This window comes from Pseudophryne corroboree, chromosome 3 (assembly GCF_028390025.1).
Source record: "Pseudophryne corroboree isolate aPseCor3 chromosome 3, aPseCor3.hap2, whole genome shotgun sequence".
Taxonomy (NCBI): Eukaryota; Metazoa; Chordata; class Amphibia; order Anura; family Myobatrachidae; genus Pseudophryne; species Pseudophryne corroboree.
In genome coordinates, this window is record NC_086446.1 from 171,913,435 (window position 1) to 171,925,934 (window position 12,500).

Here is a 12,500-nt window from a genome sequence, read left to right on the forward strand (position 1 = left end):
TTTCTACTTCTAGCTACTTGTACATAAATAAATAAGTTTGAAAATGGAATGTATCAACAGAACGGTGTTGGCAGTATAAAAATACCTACAGCATCTTGTATTTCCAGGTTGACTCCCATCCAAGTACTAACCAAACCCAAAACTGCTTAGCTTCCAAGATCAGATGAGATTGGGCGTAACCAGTGTGGTGTGGCTGTAGACGAGCTTCGTGGTTTCTGTTAGAACTTTTCTACTTCTAACTACTGGTACATAAATGAATAAGTTTGAAAATGGAATGCATCAACAGAACGGTGTTGGCAGTATAAAAATACCTACAGCACCTTGTATTTCCAGGTGGACTCCCATCCAAGTACTAACCAGGACCAACACTGCTTAGCTTCCAAGATCAGATAAGATTGGGCGTAACCAGTGTGGTGTGGCTGCATATGAGCTTTGTAGTTTCTGTTAGAACTTTTCTACTTCTAACTACTGGTACATAAATGAATACGTTTGAAAATGGAATGCATCAACAGAACGGTGTTGGCAGTATAAAAATACCTACAGCACCTTGTATTTCCAGGTAGTCTCCCATCCAAGTACTAAACAGCACCAACACTGCTTAGCTTCCAAGATCAGATGAGATTGGGCATATCCAGTGTGGTGTGGCTATAGATGAGATTTGTGGTTTCTGTTAGAACTTTTCTACTCTTAACTACTGGTACATAAATGAATAAGTTTGAAAATGGAATGCATCAACAGAACGGTGTTGGCAGTATGAAAATACCTACAGCACCTTAAATTTACAGGTGGTCTCCCATCCAAGTACTAACCAGGCCCAACACTGCTTAGCTTCCAAGATCGGATGAGATTAGAAATATCCAGTGTGGTGTGGCTGTAAATGAGCTTTGTGGTTTCTGATAGAACTTTTCTACTTCTAACTACTGGTACATAAATGAATATGTTTGAAAATGGATTGCATCAACAGAACCATGCTGGCAGTATAAAAATACCTACAGCACATTTTATTCCCAGGTGGTCTCCCATCCAAGCACTAACCAAGTCCAATACTGCTTAGCTTACAAGATCAGGTGAGATTGGGTGTATCCAGTGTGGTGCGGCTGAAGATAAACTATGTGGTTTCTGTTACTGCTTTTCTACTTCTAACTACTGGTATAAAAGAATAAGTTTGAAAATGTAATTCATCAACAGAACGGTGTTGGCAGTATAAAAATGCCTACAGCACCTTGTATTCCCAGGTGGTCTCCCATCCAAGTACTAACCAGGCCCAACACTGCTTCGCTTCCAAGATCAGACGAGATTGGGCGTATCCAGTGTGGTGTGGCTGTAGATTAGTTTTGTCATTTCTATTACAGCTTTTCTACTTCTAACTACTGGTACATAAATGAATAAGTTTGAAAATGGAATGCATCAACAGAACGGCGTTGGCAGTATAAAAATACCTACACCACCTTGCATTCCCAGGTGGTATACCATCCAAATACTTAACCAGAACCAACACTGCTTAGCTTCCAAGATCAGATGAGATTGGACGTAACCAGTGTGGTGTGGCTATAGATGAGATTTGTGGTTTCTGTTAGAACTTTCTACTCTTAACTACTGGTACATAAATGAATTTGTTTGAAAATGGAATGCATCAACAGAACGGTGTTGGCAGTATGAAAATACCTACAGCACCTTAAATTTACAGGTGGTCTCCCATCCAAGTACTAACCAGGCCCAACACTGCTTAGCTTCCAAGATCGGATGAGATTAGAAATATCCAGTGTGGTGTGGCTGTAAATGAGCTTTGAGGTTTCTGATAGAACTTTTCTACTTCTAACTACTGGTACATAAATGAATATGTTTGAAAATGGATTGCATCAACAGAACCATGCTGGCAGTATAAAAATACCTACAGCACATTTTATTCCCAGGTGGTCTCCCATCCAAGCACTAACCAAGTCCAATACTGCTTAGCTTACAAGATCAGGTGAGATTGGGTGTATCCAGTGTGGTGCGGCTGAAGATAAACTATGTGGTTTCTGTTACAGCTTTTCTACTTCTAACTACTGGTATAAAAGAATAAGTTTGAAAATGTAATTCATCAACAGAACGGTGTTGGCAGTATAAAAATACCTACAGCACCTTGTATTCCCAGGTGGTCTCCCATCCAAGTACTAACCAGGCCCAACACTGCTTCGCTTCCAAGATCAGACGAGATTGGGCGTATCCAGTGTGGTTGTAGATTAGTTTTGTCGTTTCTATTAGAGCTTTTCTACTTCTAACTACTGGTACATAAATGAATAAGTTTGAAAATGGAATGCATCAACAGAACGGCGTTGGCAGTATAAAAATACCTACACCACCTTGCATTCCCAGGTGGTATACCATCCAAATACTTAACCAGAACCAACACTGCTTAGCTTCCAAGATCAGATGAGATTGGACGTAACCAGTGTGGTGTGGCTGTAGATGAGCTTTGTGGTCTCTGTTAGAGCTTTTCTACTTCTAACTACTGGTACATAAATGAATACGTTTGAAAATGGAATGCATCAACAGAACGGCGTTGGCAGTATAAAAATACCTACAGCACCTTGTATTCTGAGGTGGTCTCCCATCCAAGTACTAACCAGGCCCTAATACTGCTTAGCTTCCAAGATCAGATGAGATTGGGCGTATCCAGTGTGGTGTGGCTGTAGATGAGCTTTGTTGTTTCTGTTAGTGCTTTTCTACTCCTAACTACTGGTACATAAATGAACAAGTGTGAAAATGGAATGCATCAACAGAACGGTGTTGGCAGTATAAAAATACCTACTCCACCTTGCATTCCCAGGTGGTCTACCATCCAAATACTTAACCAGACCCAACACTGCTTAGCTTCCAAGATCAGATGAGATTGGGCGTATCCAGTGTGGTTTGGCTGTAGATGAGCTGTGTGGTTTCTGTTAGAACTTTTCTACTTCTAACTACTGGTACATAAATGAATTAGTTTGAAAATGGAATGCATCGACAGAACGGTGTTGGCAGTATAAAAATACCTACAGCACCTTGTATTTCCATGTGGACTCCCATCCAAGTACTAACCAGGACCAACACTGTTTAGCTTCCAAGATCAGATAAGATTGGGCGTAACCAGTGTGGTGTGGCTGTATATGAGCTTTTGTAGTTTCTGTTAGAACTTTTCTACTTCTAACTACTGGTACATAAATGAACAAGTTTGCAAATGGAATGCATCAACAGAACGGTGTTAGCAGTATAAAAATACCTACAGCACCTTGTATTTCCAGGTGGTCTCCCATCCAAGTACTAACCAGAACCAACACTGATTAGCTTCCAAGATCAGAGAAGATTGGGCGTATCCAGTGTGGTTTGGCTATAGAAGAGATTTTTGGTTTCTGTTAGAACTTTTCTACTCCTAACTACTGGTACATAAATGAATAAGTTTGAAAATGGAATGCATCAACAGAACGGTGTTGGCAGTATGAAAATACCTACAGCACCTTAAATTTACAGGTGGACTCCCATCCAAGTACTAAATAGGCCCAACACTGCTTAGCTCCCAAGATCAGATGAGATTAGTCATATCCAGTGTGGTGTGGCTGTAGATGAGTTTTGGGGTTTCTGATAGAACTTTTCTACTTCTAACTACTGGTACATAAATGAATATGTTTGAAAATGGATTGCATCAACAGAACCGTGCTGGCAGTATAAAAATACCTACAGCACATTTTATTCCCAGGTGGTCTCCCATCCAAGCACTAACCAAGTCCAATACTGCTTAGCTTACAAGATCAGATGAGATTGGGTGTATCCAGTGTGGTGCGGCTGTAGATGAACTATGTGGTTTCTGTTACAGCTTTTCTACTACTAACTACTGGTATAAAAGAATAAGTTTGAAAATGTAATTCATCAACAGAACGGTGTTGGCAGTATAAAAATACATACAGCACCTTGTATTCCCAGGTGGTCTCCCATCCAAGTACTAACCAGGCCCAACACTGCTTCGCTTCCAAGATCAGATGAGATTGGGCGTATCCAGTGTGGTGTGGCTGTAGATGAGCTTTGTTGTTTCTATTAGAGCTTTTCTACTTCTAACTACTGGTACATAAATGAATAAGTTTGAAAATGGAATGCATCAACAGAACGGTGTTGGCAGTATAAAAATACCTACAGCACCTTGTATTTCCAGGTGGTCTCCCATCCAAGTACTAACCAGGAGCAACACTGCTTAGCTTTGAAAATCAGAGGAGATTGGGCATATCCAGGGTGGTGTGGCTGTAGATGAGCTTTGCGGTTTCTGTTAGAACTTTTCTACTTCTAACTACTGGTACATAAATGAATAAGTTTGAAAATGGAATGCATCAACAGAACGGTGTTGGCAGTATAAAAATACCTACAGCACCTTGTATTTCCAGGTGGACTCCCATCCAAATACTAACCAGGACCAACACTGTTTAGCTTCCAAGATCATATAAGATTGGGTGTAACCAGTGTGGTGTGGCTGTATATGAGCTTTTGTAGTTTCTGTTAGAACTTTTCTACTTCTAACTACTGGTACATAAATGAACAAGTTTGCAAATGGAATGCATCAACAGAACGGTGTTGGCAGTATAAAAATACCTACAGCACCTTGTATTTCCAGGTGGTCTCCCATCCAAGTACTAAACAGAACCAACACTGCTTAGCTTCCAAGATCAGAGGAGATTGGGCGTATCCAGTGTGGTGTGGCTATAGATGAGATTTGTGGTTTTTGTTAGAACTTTTCTACTCCTAACTACTGGTACATAAATGAATAAGTTTGAAAATGGAAAACATCAACAGAACGGTGTTGGCAGTATGAAAATACCTACAGCACCTTAAATTTACAGGTGGTCTCCCATCCAAGTACTAACCAGGCCCAACACTGCTTAGCTCCCAAGATCAGATGAGATTAGGCATATCCAGTGTGGTGTGGCTGTAGATGAGTTTTGGGGTTTCTGATAGAACTTTTCTACTTCTAACTACTGGTACATAAATGAATATGTTTGAAAATGGATTGCATCAACAGAACCGTGCTGGCAGTATAAAAATACCTACAGCACATTTTATTCCCAGGTGTTCTCCCATCCAAGCACTAACTAAGTCCAATACTGCTTAGCTTACAAGATCAGATGAGATTGGGTGTATCCAGTGTGGTGCGGCTGTAGATGAACTATGTGGTTTCTGTTACAGCTTTTCTACTACTAACTACTGGTATAAAAGAATAAGTTTGAAAATGTAATTCATCAACAGAATGGTGTTGGCAGTATAACAATACCTACAGCACCTTGTATTCCCAGGTGGTCTCCCATCCAAGTACTAACCAGGCCCAACACTGCTTTGATCCCAAGATCAGACGAGATTGGGCGTATCCAGTGTGGTGTGGCTGTAGATGAGCTTTGTTGTTTCTATTAGAGCTTTTCTACTTCTAAATACTGGTACATAAATGAATAAGTTTGAAAATGGAATGCATCAACAGAACGGTGTTGGCAGTATAAAAATACCTACAGCACCTTGTATTTCCAGGTGGTCTCCCATCCAAGTACTAACCAGGACCAACACTGCTTAGCTTCCAAGATCAGATGAGATTGGGCGTATCCAGTGTGGTGTGGCTGTAGATGAGCTTTGTGGTTTCTGTTAGTGCTTTTCTACTTCTAACTACTGGTACATAAATGAACAAGTGTGAAAATGGAATGCATCAACAGAACGGTGTTGGCAGTATAAAAATACCTACACCACCTTGCATTCCCAGGTGGTCTACCATCCAAGAACTTAACCAGACCCAACACTGCTTAGCTTCTAAGATCAGATGAGATTGGACGTAACCAGTGTGGTGTGGCTGTAGATGAGCTTTGTGGTCTCTGTTAGAACTTTTCTACTTCTAACTACTGGTACATAAATAAATAAGTTTGAAAATGGAATGCATCAACAGAACGGTGTTGGCAGTATAAAAATACCGACAGCACCTTGTATTCCCAGGTGGTCTCCCATCCAAGTACTAACCAGGCCCAACACTGCTTCGCTTCCAAGATCAGATGAGATTGGGCGTATCCAGTGTGGTGTGGCTGTAGATGGGCTTTGTTGTTTCTATTAGAGCTTTTCTACTTCTAACTACTGGTACATAAATGAATAAGTTTGAAAATGGAATGCATCAACAGAACGGCGTTGGCAGTATAAAAATACCTACAGCCCCTTGTATTCTGAGGTGGTCTCTCATCCAAGTACTAACCAGGCCCTACTACTGCTTAGCTTCCAAGATCAGATGAGATTGGGCGTATCCAGTGTGGTGTGGCTGTAGATGAGCTTTGTTGTTTCTGTTAGTGCTTTTCTACTTCCAACTACTGGTACATAAATGAACAAGTGTGAAAATGGTATACATCAACAGAACGGTGTTGGCAGTATAAAAATACCTACACCACCTTACATTCCCAGGTGGTCTACCATCCAAGTATTAACCAGACCCAACTCTGCTTAGCTTCCAAGATCATATGATATTGGACGTAACCAGTGTGGTGTGGCTGTAGATTAGCTTTGTTGTTTCTGTCAGAACTTTTCTACTTCTAACTACTGGTACATAAATGAATAAGTTTGATAATGGAATGCATCAACAGAACGGTGTTGGCAGTATAAAAATACCTACAGCACCTTGTATTTCCAGGTGGTCTCCCATCCAAGTACTAACCAGGACCAACACTGCTTAGCTTCCAAGATCAGAGAAGATTGGACGTAACCAGTGTGGTGTGGCTGTAGATTAGCTTTGTTGTTTCTGTTAGAACTTTTCTACTTCTAACTACTGGTACATAAATGAATAAGTTTGATAATGGAATGCATCAACAGAAAGGTGTTGGCAGTATAAAAATACCTACAGCACCTTGCATTTCCAGGTGGACTCCAATCCAAGTACTAACCAGGACCAACACTGCTTAGCTTCCAATATCAGAGGAGATTGGGCGTATCCAGTGTGGTGTGGCTATAGATGAGATTTGTGGTTTCTGTTAGAACTTTTCTACTTCTAAGTACTGGTACATAAATGAATAAGTTTGAAAATGGAATGCATCGACAGAACGGTGTTGGCAGTATAAAAATACCTACAGCTCCTTAAATTTACATGTGGTCTCCCATCCAAGTACTAACCATGCCCAACACGCTTAGCTCCCCAGATCGGATGAGATTAGGCATATCCAGTGTGGTGTGACTGTACATGAACTTTGTGGTTTCTGTTACAACTTTTCTACTTCTAACTACTGGTACATAAATGAATACATTTGAAAATGTATTGCATCAACAGAACCGTGCTGGCAGTATAGAAATACCTATAGCACCTTTTATTCCCAGGTGTTCTCCCATCCAATCACTAACCAAGTCCAATACTGCTGAGCTTACAAGATCAGATGAGATTGGGCGTATCCAGTGTGGTGTGGCTGTAGATGAGCTTTGTTTTTTCTGTTAGTGCTTTTCTACTTCTAACTACTGGTACATAAATGAAAAAGTGTGAAAATGGAATGCATCAACAGAACGGTGTTGGCAGTATAAAAATACCTACACCACTTGCATTCCCAGGTGGTCTACCATCCAAGTACTTAACCAGACCCAACACTGCTTAGCTTCCAAGATCAGATGAGATTGGACGTAACCAGTGTGGTGTGGCTGTAGATAAGCTTTGTGGTCTCTGTTAGAACTTTTCTACTTCTAACTACTGGTACAAGAATAAATAAGTTTGAAAATGGAATGCATCAACAGAACGGTGTTGGCAGTATAAAAATACCGACAGCACCTTGTATTTTGAGGTGGTCTCCCATCCAAGTACTAACCAGACCCAACACTGCTTAGCTTCCAAGATCAGATGAGATTGGGTGTATCCAGTGTGGTTTGGCTGTACATGAGCTTTGTTGTTTCTGATAGAACTTTTCTACTTCTAACTACTGGTACATAAATGAATATGTTTGAAAATGGATTGCATCAACAGAACCGTGCTGGCAGTATAAAAATACCTACAGCTCATTTTATTCCCAGGTGGTCTCCCATCCAAGCACTAACCAAGTCCAATACTGCTTAGCTTACAAGATCAGATGAGATTGGGTGTATCCAGTGAGGTGCGGCTGTAGATGAGCTATGTGGTTTCTGTTACAGCTTTTCTACTACTAACTACTGGTATAAAAGAATACGTTTGAAAATGTAATTCATCAACAGAACGGTGTTGGCAGTATAAAAATACCTACAGCACCTTGTATTCCCAGGTGGTCTCCCATCCAAGTACTAACCAGGCCCAACACTGCTTCGCTTCCAAGATCAGACGGGATTGGGCGTATCCAGTGTGGTGTGGCTGTAGATGAGCTTTGTCGTTTCTATAAGAGCTTTTCTACTTCTAACTACTGGTACATAAATGAATAAGTTTGAAAATGGACTGCATCAACAGAACGGCGTTGGCAGTATAAAAATACCTACAGCACCTTGTATTCTGAGGTGGTCTCCCATCCAAGTACTAACTTAGCTTCCAAGATCAGATGAGATTGGGCGTATCCAGTATGGTGTGGCTGTAGATGAGCTTTGTTGTTTCTGTTAGTGCTTTTCTACTTCTAACTACTGGTACATAAATAAATAAGTTTGAAAATGTAATTCATCAACAGAACGGTGTTGGCAGTATAAAAATACCGACAGCACCTTGTATTCTGAGGTGGTCTACCATCCAAGTACTTAACAAGACCCAACACTGCTTAGCTTCCAAGATCAGATGAGATTGGACGTAACCAGTGTCGTGTGGCTGTAGATGAGCTTTGTGGTCTCTGTTAGAACTTTTCTACTTCTAACTACTGGTACATAAAAAAACAAGTTTGAAAATGGAATGCATCAACAGAACGATGTTAGCAGTATAAAAATACCGACAGCACCTTGTATTCTGAGGTGGTCTCCCATCCAAGTACTAACCATACCCAACACTGCTTAGCTTCCAAGATCAGATGAGATTGGGCGTATCCAGTGTGGTTTGGCTGTAGATGAGCTGTGTGGTTTCTGTTAGAACTTTTCTACTTCTAACTACTGGTACATAAATGAATAAGTTTGAAAATGGAATGCATCAACAGAACGGTGTTGGCAGTATAAAAATACCTACAGCACCTTGTATTTCCAGGTGGACTCCCATCCAAGTACTAACCAGAACCAACACTGCTTAGCTTCCAAAATCAGATAAGATTGGGCGTATCCAGTGTGGTGTGGCTGTAGATGAGCTTTGCGGTTTCTGTTAGAACTTTTCTACTTCTAGCTACTTGTACATAAATAAATAAGTTTGAAAATGGAATGCATCAACAGAACGGTGTTGGCAGTATAAAAATACCTACAGCATCTTGTATTTCCAGGTTGACTCCCATCCAAGTACTAACCAAACCCAACACTGCTTAGCTTCCAAGATCAGATGAGATTGGGCGTAACCAGTGTGGTGTGGCTGTAGATGAGCTTCGTGGTTTCTGTTAGAACTTTTCTACTTCTAACTACTGGTACATAAATGAATAAGTTTGAAAATGGAATGCATCAACAGAACGGTGTTGGCAGTATAAAAATACCTACAGCACCTTGTATTTCCAGTTGGACTCGCATCCAAGTACTAACCAGGACCAACACTGCTTAGCTTCCAAGATCAGAGGAGATTGGGCGTATCCAGTGTGGTGTGGCTATAGATGAGATTTGTGGTTTCTGTTAGAACTTTTCTACTCCTAACTACTGGTACATAAATGAATAAGTTTGAAAATGGAATGCATCAACAGAACGGTGCTGGCAGTATGAAAATACCTACAGCACCTTAAATTTACAGGTTGTCTCCCATCCAAGTACTAACCAGGACCAACACTGCTTAGCTCCCAAGATCGGATGAGATTCGACATATCCAGTGTGGTGTGGCTGTAGATGAACTTTGTGGTTTCTGATAGAACTTTTCTACTTCTAACTACTGGTACATAAATGAATATGTTTGAAAATGGATTGCATCAACAGAACCGTGCTGGCAGTATAAAAATACCTACAGCACATTTTATTCCCAGGTGGTCTCCCATCCAAGCACTAACCAAGTCCAATACTGCTTAGCTTACAAGATCAGATGAGATTGGGTGTATCCAGTGTGGTGCGGCTTTAGATGAACTATGTGGTTTCTGTTACAGCTTTTCTACTACTAACTACTGGTATAAAAAAATAAGTTTGAAAATGTAATTCATCAACAGAACGGTGTTGGCAGTATAAAAATACCGACAGCACCTTGTATTCTGAGGTGGTCTCCCATCCAAGTACTAACCATACCCAACACTGCTTAGCTTCCAAGATCAGATGAGATTGGGCGTATCCAGTGTGGTTTGGCTGAAGATGAGCTGTGCGGTTTCTGTTAGAACTTTTCTACTTCTAACTACTGGTACATAAATTAATAAGTTTAAAAATGGAATGCATCAACAGAACGGTGTTGGCAGTATAAAAATACCTACAGCACCTTGTATTACCAGGTGGACTCACATCCAAGTACTAACCAGGACCAACACTGCTTAGCTTCCAAGATCAGATAATATTGGGCGTAACCAGTGTGGTGTGGCTGTATATGAGCTTTGTAGTTTCTGTTAGAACTTTTCTACTTCTAACTACTGGTACATAAATGAATAAGTTTGAAAATGTAATTCATCAACAGAACGGTGTTGGCAGTATAAAAATACCTACAGCACCTTGTATTCCCAGGTGGTCTCCCATCCAAGTATTAACCAGGCCCAACACTGCTTCGCTTCCAAGATCAGACGAGATTGGGCGTATACAGTGTGGTGTGGCTGTAGATGAGCTTTGTCGTTTATATTAGAGCTTTTCTACTTCTAACTACTGGTACATAAATGAATAAGTTTGAAAATGGAATGCATCAACAGAACGGCGTTGGCAGTATAAAAATACCTACAGCACCTTGTATTCTGAGGTGGTCTCCCATCCAAGTACTAACCAAGCCCTAATATTGCTTAGCTTCCAAGATCAGATGAGATTGGGCGTATCCAGTGTGGTGTGGCGGTAGATGAGTTTTGTTGTTTCTATTAGTGCTTTTCTACTTCTAACTACTGGTACATAAATGAACAAGTGTGAAAATGGAATGCATCAACAGAACGGTGTTGGCAGTATAAAAATACCTACACCACCTTGCATTCCCAGGTGGTCTACCATCGAAGTACTTAAACAGACCCAACACTGCTTAGCTTCTAAGATCAGATGAGATTGGACGTAACCAGTGTGGTGTGGCTGTAGATGAGCTTTGTGGTGTCTGTTAGAACTTTTCTACTTCTAACTACTGGTACATAAATAAATAAGTTTGAAAATGGAATGCATCAACAGAACGGTGTTGGCAGTATAAAAATACCAACAGCACCTTGTATTCTGAGGTGGTCTCCCATCCAAGTACTAACCGTACCCAACACTGCTTAGCTTCCAAGATCAGATGAGATTGGGCGTATCCAGTGTGGTTTGGCTGTAGATGAGCTGTGTGGTTTCTGTTAGAACTTTCCTACTTCTAACTACTGGTACATAAATGAATAAGTTTGAAAATGGAATGCATCAACAGAACGGTGTTGGCAGTATAAAAATACCTAAAGCACCTTGTATTTCCAGGTGGACTCCCATCCAAGTACTAACCAGGACCAACACTGCTTCGCTTCCAAGATCAGATGAGATTGGGCGTATTCAGTGTGGTGTGGCTGTAGATGAGCTTTGTTGTTTCTATTAGAGCTTTTCTACTTCTAACTACTGGTACATAAATGAATAAGTTTGAAAATGGAATGCATCAATAGAACGGTGTTGGCAGTATAAAAATACCTACAGCACCTTGTATTCCCAGGTGGTCTCCCATCCAAGTACTAACCAGGCCCAACTCTGCTTCGCTTCCAAGATCAGATGAGATTGGGCGTATCCAGTGTGGTGTGGCTGAATATGAGCTTTGTTGTTTCTATTAGAGCTTTCTACTTCTAACTACTGGTACATAAATGAATAAGTTTGAAAATGGAATGCATCAACAGAACGGCGTTGGCAGTATAAAAATACCTACAGCCCCATGTATTCTGAGGTGGTCTCCCATCCAAGTACTAACCAGGCCCTAATACTGCTTAGCTCCCAAGATCGGATGAGATTCGACATATCCAGTGTGGTGTGGCTGTAGATGAGCTTTGTGGTTTCTGATAGAACTTTTCTACATCTAACTACTGGTACATAAATGAATATGTTTGAAAATGGATTGCATCAACAGAACCATGCTGGCAGTATAAGAATACCTACAGCACATTTTATTCCCAGGTGGTCTCCCATCCAAGCACTAACCAAGTCCAATACTGCTTAGCTTACAAGATCAGATGAGATTGGGTGTATCCAGTGTGGTGCGGCTTTAGATGAACTATGTGGTTTCTGTTACAGCTTTTCTACTACTAACTACTGGTATAGAAAAATAAGTTTGAAAATGTAATTCATCAACAGAACGGTGTTGGCAGTATAAAAATACCGACAGCACC

At 40.7% G+C, this 12,500-nt stretch overlaps 5 non-coding genes and 45 pseudogenes across 5 annotated transcripts; all 50 read right to left on the minus strand.

The window, feature by feature from the left end:
• Positions 1 to 82: 82 nt before the first annotated feature.
• LOC134897307 (5S ribosomal RNA) lies at positions 83 to 201 on the minus strand (annotated as a pseudogene).
• Positions 202 to 308: 107 nt separating this feature from the next.
• Positions 309 to 427, minus strand: LOC134896284 (5S ribosomal RNA; annotated as a pseudogene).
• A 107-nt stretch (positions 428 to 534) lies between these two features.
• Positions 535 to 653, minus strand: LOC134896266 (5S ribosomal RNA; annotated as a pseudogene).
• Positions 654 to 760: 107 nt separating this feature from the next.
• Positions 761 to 879, minus strand: LOC134895093 (5S ribosomal RNA; annotated as a pseudogene).
• A 107-nt stretch (positions 880 to 986) lies between these two features.
• LOC134898460 (5S ribosomal RNA) lies at positions 987 to 1,105 on the minus strand (annotated as a pseudogene).
• A 105-nt stretch (positions 1,106 to 1,210) lies between these two features.
• Positions 1,211 to 1,329, minus strand: LOC135069843 (5S ribosomal RNA). The gene has a single exon (XR_010256024.1). It is a non-coding gene; the product is annotated as a 5S ribosomal RNA (ribosomal RNA).
• A 107-nt stretch (positions 1,330 to 1,436) lies between these two features.
• Positions 1,437 to 1,556, minus strand: LOC134897977 (5S ribosomal RNA; annotated as a pseudogene).
• Positions 1,557 to 1,662: 106 nt separating this feature from the next.
• On the minus strand, positions 1,663 to 1,781 carry LOC134895094 (5S ribosomal RNA; annotated as a pseudogene).
• Positions 1,782 to 1,888: 107 nt separating this feature from the next.
• LOC134898461 (5S ribosomal RNA) lies at positions 1,889 to 2,007 on the minus strand (annotated as a pseudogene).
• Positions 2,008 to 2,112: 105 nt separating this feature from the next.
• Positions 2,113 to 2,226, minus strand: LOC134895931 (5S ribosomal RNA; annotated as a pseudogene).
• Positions 2,227 to 2,333: 107 nt separating this feature from the next.
• Positions 2,334 to 2,453, minus strand: LOC134897677 (5S ribosomal RNA; annotated as a pseudogene).
• Positions 2,454 to 2,560: 107 nt separating this feature from the next.
• Positions 2,561 to 2,680, minus strand: LOC134893292 (5S ribosomal RNA; annotated as a pseudogene).
• Positions 2,681 to 2,787: 107 nt separating this feature from the next.
• On the minus strand, positions 2,788 to 2,907 carry LOC134896207 (5S ribosomal RNA; annotated as a pseudogene).
• Positions 2,908 to 3,014: 107 nt separating this feature from the next.
• On the minus strand, positions 3,015 to 3,133 carry LOC134896401 (5S ribosomal RNA; annotated as a pseudogene).
• Positions 3,134 to 3,241: 108 nt separating this feature from the next.
• LOC134897607 (5S ribosomal RNA) lies at positions 3,242 to 3,360 on the minus strand (annotated as a pseudogene).
• A 107-nt stretch (positions 3,361 to 3,467) lies between these two features.
• LOC134896930 (5S ribosomal RNA) lies at positions 3,468 to 3,586 on the minus strand (annotated as a pseudogene).
• Positions 3,587 to 3,693: 107 nt separating this feature from the next.
• Positions 3,694 to 3,812, minus strand: LOC134897178 (5S ribosomal RNA; annotated as a pseudogene).
• A 105-nt stretch (positions 3,813 to 3,917) lies between these two features.
• LOC135069042 (5S ribosomal RNA) lies at positions 3,918 to 4,036 on the minus strand. The gene has a single exon (XR_010255234.1). It is a non-coding gene; the product is annotated as a 5S ribosomal RNA (ribosomal RNA).
• Positions 4,037 to 4,369: 333 nt separating this feature from the next.
• LOC134895666 (5S ribosomal RNA) lies at positions 4,370 to 4,488 on the minus strand (annotated as a pseudogene).
• Positions 4,489 to 4,596: 108 nt separating this feature from the next.
• LOC134894522 (5S ribosomal RNA) lies at positions 4,597 to 4,715 on the minus strand (annotated as a pseudogene).
• A 107-nt stretch (positions 4,716 to 4,822) lies between these two features.
• On the minus strand, positions 4,823 to 4,941 carry LOC134894411 (5S ribosomal RNA; annotated as a pseudogene).
• Positions 4,942 to 5,048: 107 nt separating this feature from the next.
• LOC134898340 (5S ribosomal RNA) lies at positions 5,049 to 5,167 on the minus strand (annotated as a pseudogene).
• Positions 5,168 to 5,272: 105 nt separating this feature from the next.
• On the minus strand, positions 5,273 to 5,391 carry LOC134891529 (5S ribosomal RNA; annotated as a pseudogene).
• Positions 5,392 to 5,498: 107 nt separating this feature from the next.
• On the minus strand, positions 5,499 to 5,617 carry LOC134886471 (5S ribosomal RNA). The gene has a single exon (XR_010170553.1). It is a non-coding gene; the product is annotated as a 5S ribosomal RNA (ribosomal RNA).
• Positions 5,618 to 5,724: 107 nt separating this feature from the next.
• LOC134897861 (5S ribosomal RNA) lies at positions 5,725 to 5,844 on the minus strand (annotated as a pseudogene).
• Positions 5,845 to 5,951: 107 nt separating this feature from the next.
• LOC135069206 (5S ribosomal RNA) lies at positions 5,952 to 6,070 on the minus strand. The gene has a single exon (XR_010255394.1). It is a non-coding gene; the product is annotated as a 5S ribosomal RNA (ribosomal RNA).
• A 107-nt stretch (positions 6,071 to 6,177) lies between these two features.
• LOC134896469 (5S ribosomal RNA) lies at positions 6,178 to 6,297 on the minus strand (annotated as a pseudogene).
• A 333-nt stretch (positions 6,298 to 6,630) lies between these two features.
• Positions 6,631 to 6,749, minus strand: LOC134896062 (5S ribosomal RNA; annotated as a pseudogene).
• Positions 6,750 to 6,856: 107 nt separating this feature from the next.
• Positions 6,857 to 6,975, minus strand: LOC134897930 (5S ribosomal RNA; annotated as a pseudogene).
• A 558-nt stretch (positions 6,976 to 7,533) lies between these two features.
• On the minus strand, positions 7,534 to 7,652 carry LOC134894992 (5S ribosomal RNA; annotated as a pseudogene).
• A 107-nt stretch (positions 7,653 to 7,759) lies between these two features.
• LOC134894998 (5S ribosomal RNA) lies at positions 7,760 to 7,878 on the minus strand (annotated as a pseudogene).
• Positions 7,879 to 7,985: 107 nt separating this feature from the next.
• On the minus strand, positions 7,986 to 8,104 carry LOC134897799 (5S ribosomal RNA; annotated as a pseudogene).
• A 105-nt stretch (positions 8,105 to 8,209) lies between these two features.
• LOC135060688 (5S ribosomal RNA) lies at positions 8,210 to 8,328 on the minus strand. Its single transcript, XR_010247082.1, has one exon. It is a non-coding gene; the product is annotated as a 5S ribosomal RNA (ribosomal RNA).
• Positions 8,329 to 8,646: 318 nt separating this feature from the next.
• LOC134897226 (5S ribosomal RNA) lies at positions 8,647 to 8,766 on the minus strand (annotated as a pseudogene).
• Positions 8,767 to 8,873: 107 nt separating this feature from the next.
• LOC134894164 (5S ribosomal RNA) lies at positions 8,874 to 8,992 on the minus strand (annotated as a pseudogene).
• Positions 8,993 to 9,099: 107 nt separating this feature from the next.
• Positions 9,100 to 9,218, minus strand: LOC134896335 (5S ribosomal RNA; annotated as a pseudogene).
• Positions 9,219 to 9,325: 107 nt separating this feature from the next.
• Positions 9,326 to 9,444, minus strand: LOC134895389 (5S ribosomal RNA; annotated as a pseudogene).
• A 107-nt stretch (positions 9,445 to 9,551) lies between these two features.
• On the minus strand, positions 9,552 to 9,670 carry LOC134897249 (5S ribosomal RNA; annotated as a pseudogene).
• A 107-nt stretch (positions 9,671 to 9,777) lies between these two features.
• On the minus strand, positions 9,778 to 9,896 carry LOC134898526 (5S ribosomal RNA; annotated as a pseudogene).
• Positions 9,897 to 10,003: 107 nt separating this feature from the next.
• On the minus strand, positions 10,004 to 10,122 carry LOC134898260 (5S ribosomal RNA; annotated as a pseudogene).
• A 105-nt stretch (positions 10,123 to 10,227) lies between these two features.
• On the minus strand, positions 10,228 to 10,346 carry LOC134895534 (5S ribosomal RNA; annotated as a pseudogene).
• A 333-nt stretch (positions 10,347 to 10,679) lies between these two features.
• LOC134887493 (5S ribosomal RNA) lies at positions 10,680 to 10,798 on the minus strand (annotated as a pseudogene).
• Positions 10,799 to 10,905: 107 nt separating this feature from the next.
• On the minus strand, positions 10,906 to 11,025 carry LOC134897163 (5S ribosomal RNA; annotated as a pseudogene).
• A 107-nt stretch (positions 11,026 to 11,132) lies between these two features.
• LOC134897783 (5S ribosomal RNA) lies at positions 11,133 to 11,252 on the minus strand (annotated as a pseudogene).
• A 107-nt stretch (positions 11,253 to 11,359) lies between these two features.
• On the minus strand, positions 11,360 to 11,478 carry LOC134894351 (5S ribosomal RNA; annotated as a pseudogene).
• Positions 11,479 to 11,585: 107 nt separating this feature from the next.
• Positions 11,586 to 11,704, minus strand: LOC134895190 (5S ribosomal RNA; annotated as a pseudogene).
• A 107-nt stretch (positions 11,705 to 11,811) lies between these two features.
• LOC134891369 (5S ribosomal RNA) lies at positions 11,812 to 11,930 on the minus strand (annotated as a pseudogene).
• Positions 11,931 to 12,036: 106 nt separating this feature from the next.
• Positions 12,037 to 12,156, minus strand: LOC134898318 (5S ribosomal RNA; annotated as a pseudogene).
• Positions 12,157 to 12,263: 107 nt separating this feature from the next.
• LOC134898262 (5S ribosomal RNA) lies at positions 12,264 to 12,382 on the minus strand (annotated as a pseudogene).
• Positions 12,383 to 12,487: 105 nt separating this feature from the next.
• Positions 12,488 to 12,500, minus strand: part of LOC134896357 (5S ribosomal RNA) — a 119-nt pseudogene continuing 106 nt past the window's right edge.